Here is an 11,646-nt window from a genome sequence, read left to right as displayed (position 1 = left end):
ACATGCGCGCTGCGAAGCCATCCAGATTCTGATGTTTCTGCGGCGCTCTCCTCGAGGAAGCTTTGGCGTCCTTTATATAAAGGTTTTTAGGTCAGCCAGAGTCCATGGGTGAAAGAATCAAGTGAATCGGACGGCCGAGGAGAGAAAGATACTAGTTGGCGCGCGCACCCCAACTGGGCGCACCACCTGGCCTCTTTTGGCCCTCCTGGCCCTTCTCGTGAGGTACAAGTGCTCCAGATGTTTCTCTTGAAGAAATATCGACATCCTTAGAATCGCAGCTCCGTTTGACTTCGTTTAGGTCCCTAAAAGCTGAAAATAAACAAAATAGGGTTTTCCTCTAGTACATGGCTATAACCAAAATAAAGGAGATCATTGGTAAATCCCAAAAATCAATATAAAAGATAGATATAACATTATATATGTTGCAAATATGTGGGAATATGTGTCAAAAAACTACAAAGTTTATGCATGCATTTTACATGCATCAACATGAAATAGTGCAAAATAAGAAACCTAATTAGCGGGTTCATCCGGCCCTCGCTTTCTTCGTTGCGAAGAAAGAACACCCAATCACCCAAACTAGACAAGGGTGTTGTGCGTCCTTCTTAGCTGCGATGGAAGAACATCCAGAAACCTACAGTAGTGGCTTCAACTAGTGCTCGCCATTTTCGTTGCAAAGAAAGAACGTCCTACAACCTACAGTTGGTCCTTGTTGATGTCGGTGTCTTCACCGGGGTCGTCATCGTGGTAGTGTCTGTGATAGGATGAGTCGTCGAACACCCTGACGGTCATGTCGCTGTCGCCTTCGTAGAGATAGTGCAACAAGTATCCAACCTCTTGGTTATGGGTGCGGGCAAACATCTTGAAGCCACGGTTGAGGTACATCTTGCCTTGCTGGTCGAACAGGACGTCGATGGGCCACCCGCAAAAGCCACAGCTGACTTCCCTCAGGTTCACGCCCGTCGACACCCGACAAGCGAGAAACTCCGCAAAGTTATTCTGGAGTCTCTTTCTGTCGAATGGGTCCTCGGTTATATGGACGACGAAATCGAAGTACATGTCGTGCAACCTCTCCGAGTCTGCAAGGGAGGGCGAGTGAGCAAGCGACGGTGAGTGTGTAGGAGGTGCAGATCCAGCACAGTCGCCCCTCCCTGCTCTGGCCACGGTGGCCGCGTCTGCGTTCTCAGCCCCTAGGACCTGCCATGGAGCTCGTGGGGAGAAGGTGGATGGAGAGAGGTGGGTGGCAGCGCTAGGGTTGGGGATTAGGGAGGTGGCTAGGATGTGTGAGGGGGTGGATGAGCCAAGTCGGACGCCGGTTCCGTCCACGTTCGCGCGCATTAAGGCCGACACACATGGCTATGCCTAGGGAACCTGCATCGTTGCACTGGGCACCATTAATTTCGTGTGCAAAACGCGGAAGCGAGGCCGCCCCTTCGCAGGTACTGCCGTGCAGAAGACGAAGTGGACGAGGTTGCTGTCGTGCGGGCCCGAGGCAGAAAGGAGCGGTCATACGTTGCATCCGTTCGTCCACCGTTGGGCTCCACACGGTCGCGAATAGGGCGATTGCGTTCCTTTATTGGCCCGCTGGAGATGTCATAAGCCGCCTTGGAAATTGACCATGCGTAGGCAATGGCGGACAGCGAGGTGCTGACAAAACCGAATGAACAAACAAACGGAAAGTCGAAATGTGTGACTCAATTATTTCAGAGTATCGCTTTTGGTGAGCAGCTACGACTGAAACTCCTCAAGATCTCACTCGCCGCCAGCTGGGACATGCATCTCAGTATCGGACGGATCGTGACATGGCTTGAAGCATATCGCCAACACGTAGGACAGCATGTGCTATAAAATCTGCAGCAGGTGAGTGACTCGTTTGTCTCCACGGAACTGCGACTACTCCTTCGTCAGCGATGAGGCAACTCACCTCACTGACCGGTGACCGGAGTACAGCCATCTGTCGGCGGTGCCCCTTGGAACTCACCTCACTATTTATTCCTTGCCTTTTCATATGTTTTACAAATGCATGCATATTTTTCAAATATAAAGAATATTTTATCTGTACTTTTTTTAGCTTCTCTATTTTCTCATGGTCATTTCATTTTAATATTTTAATACGTAAAATTTAAGAGACATTCATTTTGACATGTATGAACATTTTAAAGATTTAAGAACAATTATTATCACATATCGGAAACACCATTAACATACGGGCATTTTTAGGTATGCATGAACATGTGAACATTTATCTCCTACAACATATTCAATTTTTGTGTTTATTAAGCTAGGTTATTTTAAAATAGAAATAATTTTCACGTTGTTTAAAAACATATTCATTAATGGGCCATGCAATGCGGCCCATTCAAGAAACATTCACCTGGGAGGGGTTGGAGCTGCCTCCTAAAACGTCAAAGAGGGCCTCTGAAAACCTAACTCTGAAGTGCCCAACAAATTGTTGCAAAACCATATAAACCATTTAAGCAGCAGCGCCACGAGCCAACCATCTCTCTCTACCTACCTCTCTCTCTATCTATCTATATGAGCTTGAGTTTCTTTTTCTATGTCTTGCCGTCGTCCAACTGAAGAGGCTTTGTTTTTTGTATTGAGATGTTGAGAAGGAGGGGAGAAGATGAAGAGATATGTGGTTCTAGATGAGGGGGAGGGGCTGATTCTCACCAAAGACATGTTAGCAAGTAGGGGCGTCGTGGAGAGCAACACCATGTTGGAAGGTTGAGGCTTCTTGAAGTGGATTGCCTGAAACTTGATGATGCGGAGTTTGTGTCCAACACTCCTAGTAGGATTCCAAAGTGGGGCAGGTGGAAGTGTCGGACATAGTATTGAGTTATCCAGACTTATTTTGTGTATCAGTGATGCCACTGGTGCAATGTTTTCATCCAGACTCTCAATAGATATATTGGAAGGCCTATTGGGAGTGTCTGTGGAGAAACTATTACTTAGAACCCATGTGGGGACGTTGTGGGGAGGAGCGCCATCACTACTAGGAAAACCATTATAGGTAGAAACAACAACTGTGGCACATGAAACTGTCCATGCGCCACAAAATTATTTCTGTGGCGCACCATATTTATGCGCCACAAAAATTTGACCGTTTCTGTGGCGCACCGTCAGCTCCATGCGTCATAGAATGTCGACTTTCTGTGGCGCACTGTGGCTGGTGCCCCACAGAATTTCCATGGGGCCCACGCGGGGTCCAGCACTGCACATGGGCGAAGTGAATTCTGTGGCGCATGGTGACATGTGCGCCACAGAAGTTCAAAATTCTGTGGCGCATGGTGGCATGTGCGCCACAGAAGTTTAAAATTATGTGGCGCATGGTGGCATGTGCGCCACAGAAGTTAATATTTCTGTGGCGCACCAACAATATGCGCCACAGAATTCTGCAGGATTTTTTCTCCCCACGCAACTCCACACCCCCCTGGATCGCCTTTTTTACCTTTGTAAAAATAAAAGAAATAGATAGAAATTTCAAAAAATAAAATCCTTCGAGATTCCCATATATTATGTCATCTAGCACCACTGAAATTTAACAAACATGAATTTTGAATTTTTTTGCAAAATTGCGTGGGAAAATTATCAAACTGGATTTCTGGTTGCATACGAACTCGAAAAAAAACGCACAATATATCAAAATGTTCCCACGAAATTTTTTAGAATCGCCAAATTCGAAAATAGTAAGAAGTTACGGCCAGTTAAAGTTTTTTTCCTGCAAAATAGAAAAATTGAAAAAAAAAATTCTGTGGCGCACCACTGGTCCGTGCGCCACAGAAGTTTGGCCCGAAAATTTTGAATTTGGCCGGCGCCTATCTCCTCCACACCTCTTCTCCTCCACCTCTTCTCCTCCACCACTTCTCCTCTCACTTCTCCATCTCATCACTTCTCCTCCCACCACCACCACCACCTCCTCCCTTCTCCGGCGACCACCACCACCTTCTCCTCCTCCTCCGGCGACCACCACCACCTCCTCCGGCGACCACCACCTCCTCCTCCGGCGAACACCTCCGGTGACCACCACCACCTCCGGCCACCACCACCACCTCCTCCTCCGGCCACCACCACCTCCGGCCACCTCCGGCCACCACCACCACCTCCTCCTCCGGCCACCACCACCACCATCACCACCACCAACACCACCACCACCACCACCTCCGGCCACCATCACCACCACCACCAACACCACCACCACCACCAACACCAACACCAACACCACCACCACCACCTCCTCCTCCACCGGCCAACACCACCACCACCACCACCACCAAAAAAATCGGCGAAATTCCGGCGGCCCCAGATCTAGATCTAGATCTAGATCTGACCGCCACTTTTTTTGAAATTCGAAAAAAAAATTATGTGGCGCATATTGGCATGGTGCGTCACAGAAGTTTGACAGACAACTCTGTGGCACATATTGACCTAGTGCGCCACAAAAGTTTTAATTTCTGTGACGCATGTATATGTGCGCCACAGAATTCAAATACTAGTCGCATAGCAACTGTGGCGACCTGGATATGCGCCACAGAATTTGATTTTGGTGCGCCACAGATAGCCTTTTTTCTACTAGTGCATGCTGGGGGGTTGAGCCGTTGAGGCCTCGTGAAGTTTGCTGATGTGGAGTCCATGTCCAGCACTCCCAATAGGGCCCCAAAGTGTTGGTGGGGTGGGAGTCCCGGGCATAGTATTGGGTTGTTCCGACATATTTTGCATGTTGTGGGCACCACTGGGTGAGGCTTTTTGGTTCGGACTCTCAATAGACATGTCGTGAGGCCTATCGGGAGTGTCGTTGGAGAAACTCTAACTTGGAAGGGGAGTATACGATTACCCACTTGGCTGGAGAGTATGTTTTGGAGATGAGCAAACCCAAAATTAACAAGCCATGTGATGTACAACCATTTTTGAAGGCGTTTGAGTGATTTCAAATCCAACCAGTATTAGTTCAAGTATAGTTTATGTAGAAAATAATATATGGATTGATTAGTATATATTGGATAGAACAATCACTTTTTATATAAGCTTGCTTGCCCATTTGGCCTACTTACAAAACAAAATCGATGACGAAAAGGATAGTAAGTTGACCAACTTACAATTGCACCTCCCCTCTCGAACAGGTAACTGCTCGTCTAGTGATTGATGTTTTTATGTTTGAAAGTAAAGGAGAAGGTTCCAACATCCATGTCATTGACTCTAGCAATCTGTGTTTCTGCTTTTCAGAGCTGCCGCGCAGGAGCGGCCACTACTATCAATCGCAACACTTCACTCGACAAGGTCGCAAGTTGCACAACAGAGTGTTTGACAGCAGAATTGCTCACATCTGAATCTTTCTTTGATCACTAACGGTAGTGAATGGCAAAATATAAACTACCATCTCCTTTAGAAAAATATACCACACTTTCAGATGTGCCTGTGCCTAACCAAAGAAAGAGATCACAACTTCACAAGCTACGTCCTAATTAATTATACTTTGGAAGAGGGGTCAACAATCTAGGACAGGTGCATCGATCAACTTTCTTGTAGGGGCAATTAACAATGTTTTTGATTAGTTCGTGGGTTGGTGGCTTAATTAGTCTCCTGCCCAATGACCTCATCGGGTCATGGAAGAAAATAGGAGCACATTGGGACCTCATTGGGATCGCTAGGCACAAATTTCACATCAGCAAAAACACTTTCCGTGTATGGACAGAGATTTGGTGTACTTGGGAAACAGTGATCCTTTTTTTTAATAAAAAATCATATTTTTTAGTTTTAAAAAATTATGAAAAGAAATTCGAGTATAGTCAATGTTGTATTCCACAAACGTGTAAAATATCACATTAAAATACTTTATATTCTGATCTACACAAAAATGATAAAAGTGTAGGTCCGAGTAGTCATTTTTAAATCTCCCAAACATATCAGAATTTTGGGTTAAGATTTTGCATTATTGTGAGATGTATCATTGACAATCCTCAAAATTATTTTCAGATTTTTTAGTAACTTGTAAAACTATCTTTTAATTTTTTTAATGGCGAGAGCACTGGAGCTCGGGAGCCAAAAACACTTTCCGTTTATTGAAGCTCTTTGAAATAGGCTTTGGACCCACTATTAATATAACAACTAAACAATACAACAAGCATGATGGGCTGCAACATAACCAAACACAAAAAAAACTACAGAGAAATGAAAGAGAAAACGAATGTCGACACCGGCAGATGGGCAAGAATGACGACAACCCGCATCCGCTGCCCTCCCGAGAAGTCTCACCATACTCCTAGCACACCGAATCTTTGCATACCAAACATCACCTTCAACAAGGAGAGTGACGACAATGTCGTTGTTGCCTGCAATAATTCTAGGGTTTCCCCCAGTACACAAAAAGGACTGGGGAGGGGGTACACGCGACACCCTTCAGGAAGGCAGGGCGGCATCCGTAGGCGTCACCGCGTCGGTGTCGGACGAGCTGATATGGGTTTCTCATGCCACCATGGTCTTGAAGCCATCCTCGTCGTCTCCTTGTGGTCACTGGCGTAAGTCCTAGATGAGGAAAATGGAGGCAGTAGGGTCAGGGATAGCAGCACTGCAACCGCACGGGAGGGACCTACTTCCACCGCCCTCGCGGTAGCCGACCGGGCATGGCCGCTAGGACAAACCAGGTCCATACTAGCCTGGCCAGGCCCACACTAGCGTGCGAAGTCCCCGCCGCCACGCTGCAGCGGGCCGGTGTAAGGGTATTTTACCCTTATCCATTATTTTGGTAACTATGACACCGTGCTAGATTATTTGGACTAATACATGTCTACAAGATAATTCACAGGTATTAGCCAAAGAGGTATAATGGTGTATCGATGGAACAAGAAGGCAACGGGAGACCCCCCCCCCCAATTCGATGAAGAATCAGCAAGGTTTTTCAGAGACCGGTGATACGTCTCCAACGTATCGATAATTTCTTATGTTCCATGCTACTTTATTGATGATACCTACATGTTTTATGCACACTTTATGTCATATTCGTGCATTTTCTGGAACTAACCTATTAACAAGATGCCGAAGTGCCGGTTCTGTTTTCTCGTTGTTTTTGGTTTCGGAAATCCTAGTAACGAAATATTCTCGGAATTGGACGAAATCAACGCCCGAGGTTCCTATTTTTCCCGGAACCATCCAGAACACCCGAGAGCCGCCAGAGGGAAGCCCTGGGGGCCCCACACCACACCCTGGCGCGGCCAGAGGGGGGGCCGCGCCGCCCTATGGTGTGGTGGCCCCAGGCCCCCTCCGAGGCTGCCCTTTCGCCTATATAAGGTCCCTGACCTAAAAACCCTTACGGAGGAAGCCACGGTACGCGAAACCTTCCAGAGCCGCCGCCATCGCGAAGCCAAGATCTGGGGGACAGGAGTCTCTGTTCTGGCACCCTGCCGGACGGGGAAGTGCCCCCAGAAGGCTTCTCCATCGACACCGCTGCCATCTCCACCGCCATATTCATCACCGCTGCTGCTCCCATGAGGAGGGAGTAGTTCTCCATCGAGGCTCGGGGCTGTACCGGTAGCTATGTGGTTCATCTCTCTCCTATGTACTTCAATACAATAATCTCATGAGCTGCCTTACATGATTGAGATTCATATGATGATGCTTGTAATCTAGATGTCATTATGCTAGTCAAGTGAGTTTTACTTATGTGATCTCCGGAGACTCCTTGTCCCACGTGTGTAAAGGTGACAGTGTGTGCACCGTGTGGGTCTCTTAGGCTATATTTCACAGAATACTTATTCACTGTTATGAATGGCATAGTGAAGTGCTCATTTATATCTCTTTATGATTGCAATGTGTTTTGTATCACAATTTATCTATGTGCTACTCTAGTGATGTTATTAAAGTAGTTTTATTCCTCCTACACGGTGTAATGGTGACGAGTGTGTGCACTCGTGTTAGTACTTGGTTTATGCTATGATCATGATCTCTTGTAGATTGCGAAGTTAACTATTGCTATGATAGTATTGATGTGTATTATTCCTCCTACATAAGCATGAAGGTGACAAGTGTGCATGCTATGTTAGTACTTGGTTTAGTCGTATCGATCTTTCATGCACTCTAAGGTTATTTAAATATGAACATTGAATTGTGGAGCTTGTTAACTCCGGCATTGAGGGTTCGTGTAATCCTACGCAATGTGTTCATCATCCAACAAGAGAGTGTAGAGTATGCATTTATCTATTCTGTTATGTGATCAATGTTGAGAGTGTCCACTAGTGAAAGTCTATTCCCTAGGCCTTGTTCCTAAATATTGCTATCGCTGCTTGTTACTGTTTTACTGCGTTACTACTGCTGCGTTACTACTGCATGTTTACTTCCCGCAATATTACTACCATCAACTGCACGCCAGCAAGCACTTTTCTGGCGCCATACTACTGCTCATATTCATTCATACCACTTGTATTTCACTATCTCTTCGCCGAACTAGTACACCTATTAGGTGTGTTGGGGACACAAGAGACTTCTTGCTTTGTGGTTGCAGGGTTGCATGAGAGGGATATCTTTGACCTCTTCCTCCCTGAGTTCGATAAACCTTGGGTAATCCACTAAAGGGAAACTTGCTGCTGTTCTACAAACCTCTGCTCTTGGAGGCCCAACACTGTCTACAAGAATAGAAGCACCCGTAGACATCAAGCACTTTTCTGGCGCCATTGCCGGGGAGGGAAGGTAAACGGCACTCACACATTGGCAAGCCCGGCAACTAAGCACTTTTCCTCCCTCGTCAACTACGCGCCAAGCACTTTTCCGGCGCCGTTGCCGGGAGGAAAGGTAAAAGGCACTCATACTCCGGTTCCGTGTAACAGTACTTTTCTGGCGCCATTGTGTGTGTGCTCGAAGCTATTTCCTTTAGACTCTGCAATTGCGACATTTGGTTTCTTGTTTACACTAGTTAGGCATAATGGACAACAATGAGCTTCTTATTCTATTTCCTGATTTAAGACATGGATGGTTTGATGCTAAAATTAAAAAACCCATGGAACATATTAATATGAATGCTTTGAACACTATTGTTGCTAATGCTATGGAAAATTCTAAGCTTGGGGAGGTCGGTTTTGATGAGCATGATATTTTTAGTCCCCCAAGCATTGAGGAGAAAATTTACTTTGATGATACTTTGCCTCCCATTTATGATGATTATAATGATAGTAGTCTTTTGTTACCACCTGTTATGGAGGATAAATTTGATTATGATTACAATATACCTCCTATATTTGATAGCTACTTTGTTGAATTTGCTCCCACTACAATTAATAAGAATGACTATGCTTATGTTGGGAGTAGTAATTATTTTATGCATGAGACTCATGATAAGAATGCTTTATGTGATAGTTATATTGTTGAGTTTGCTCATGTTGCTACTGAAAGTTATTATGAGAGAGGAAAATATGGTTGTAAAAATTTTCATGTTACTAAAACACCTCTCTATGTGCTGAAATTTTTGAAGCTACACTTGTTTTATCTTCCTATGCTTGTTACTTTGCTCTTCATGAACTTGTTTATTTACAAGATTCCTATGCATAGGAAGCATGTTAGACTTAAATGTGTTTTGAATTTGCCTCTTGATGCTCTCTTTTGCTTCAACTTCTATTTCTTGCGAGTGCATCATTAAAACTGCTGAGCCCATCTTAATGGCTATAAAGAAAGAACTTTTTGGGAGATAACCCATGTGTTTTTTTACTACAGTACTTTGTTTTATATTTGAGTCTTGGAAGTTGTTTACTACTGTAGCAACCTCTCCTTATCATGTTTTTGTGCCAAGTAAAGTTTCTATGTTATATTTGGGATCGCTGCACAGAAACAGCATTGCTGTCTGTCACGAATCTGGGCACAGGCCTCTGTAGAAAATTCGAAAAAATCTGCCAATTTACGAGCGTGATCCTCAGATATGTACGCAACTTTCATTAGTTTTGAGTTTTTCCATTTGAGCAAGTCTGGTGCCATCTTAAAATTCGTCTTTACGGACTGTTCTGTTTTTGACAGATTCTGCCTTTTATTTCGCATTGCCGCTTTTGTTAAGTTGAATGAGTTTCTTTGTTCCATTAACTTTCAGAAGTTTTGTGCAATGTCCAGAAGTGTTAAGAATGATTGTGTCACCTCTGAACATGTGAATTTTTGATTATGCACTAACCCTCTAATGAGTTTGCTTGAAGTTTGGTGTGAATGAAGTTTTCAAGGGTCAAGAGAGGAGTATGATATACTATGATCAAGAGGAGTGAAAGCTCTAAGCTTGGGGATGCCCCCGTGGTTCACCCCTGCATATTCTAAGAAGACTCAAGCGTCTAAGCTTGGGGATGCCCAAGGCATCCCCTTCTTCATCGACAAAGTATCAGGTTCCTTCTCTTGAAACTATATTTTTATTCGGTCACATCTTATGTATTTTACTTGGAGCGTCTGTGTGTGCTTTTATTTTTGTTTTGTTATCTTAGTTCTCTGAATAAGTTCATCCTTGTGTGGGAGAGAGACACGGTCCGCTGGTTCGTATGAACACATGTGTTCTTAGCTCATAATATTCATGGCGAAGTTTCTTCTTCGTTAAATTGTTATATGGTTGGAATTGGAAAATGCTACATGTAGTAATTCTAAAATGTATTGGATAATGTGATACTTGCCAATTGTTGTGCTCATGTTTAAGCTCTTGCATCATATACTTTGCACCTATTAATGAAGAAATACATAGAGCTTGCTAAAATTTGATTTGCATATTTGGTCTCTCTAAGGTCTAGATAATATCTAGTATTGAGTTTTGAACAACAAGGAAGACGGTGTAGAGTCTTATAATGTTTACAATATGTCTTTATGTGAGTTTTGCTGCACCGATTCATCCTTGTGTTTGTTTCAAATAACCTTGCTAGCCTAAACCTTGTATCGAGAGGGAATACTTCTCATGTATCCAAAATCCTTAAGCCAACCACTATGCCATTTGTGTCCACCATACCTACCTACTACATGGTATTTCTCCGCCATTCCAAAGTAAATTGCTTGAGTGCTACCTTTAAAATTCCATCATTCACCTTTGCAATATATAGCTCATGGGACAAAATAGCCTTAAAAACTATCGTAGTATTGAATATGTACTTATGCACTTTATCTCTTATTAAGTTGCTTGTTGTGCGATAACCATGCTTCTGGGGAACGCCATCAACTATATCTTTGTTGAATATCATGTGAGATGCTATGCATGTTCGTCTTGTCTGAAGTAGTGGATTTCATGATCAAATGGTTTGAGTATGCATATGTTAGAGAAGAACATTGGGCCGCTAACTAAAGCCATGTATCATGGTGGAAGTTTCAGCTTTGGACATATATCCTCAATCTCATATGAGAATAATAATTGTTGTTACTTGCTTATGCATAAAAGAGGAGTCCATTATCTGTTGTCCATGTTGTCCCGGTATGGATGTCTAAGTTGAGAATAATCAAAAGCGAGAAATCCAAAATGCGAGCTTTCTCCTTAGACCTTTGTACAGGCGGCATGGAGGTACCCCTTTGTGACACTTGGTTGAAACATATGTTATGCGATGAGAATCCGTGTTTTCCGAGATAGTAGGACAAGGTGCGGGCACTATTGGTACTCTATGCATGAGACATGCAACTTGTAAGATATAATTTACATAACTCATATGCTTTATTACT

This window comes from Lolium rigidum, chromosome 1, assembly GCF_022539505.1.
Source record: "Lolium rigidum isolate FL_2022 chromosome 1, APGP_CSIRO_Lrig_0.1, whole genome shotgun sequence".
Lineage (NCBI taxonomy): Eukaryota > Viridiplantae > Streptophyta > Magnoliopsida > Poales > Poaceae > Lolium > Lolium rigidum.
This window is presented reverse-complemented; position numbering follows the sequence as displayed.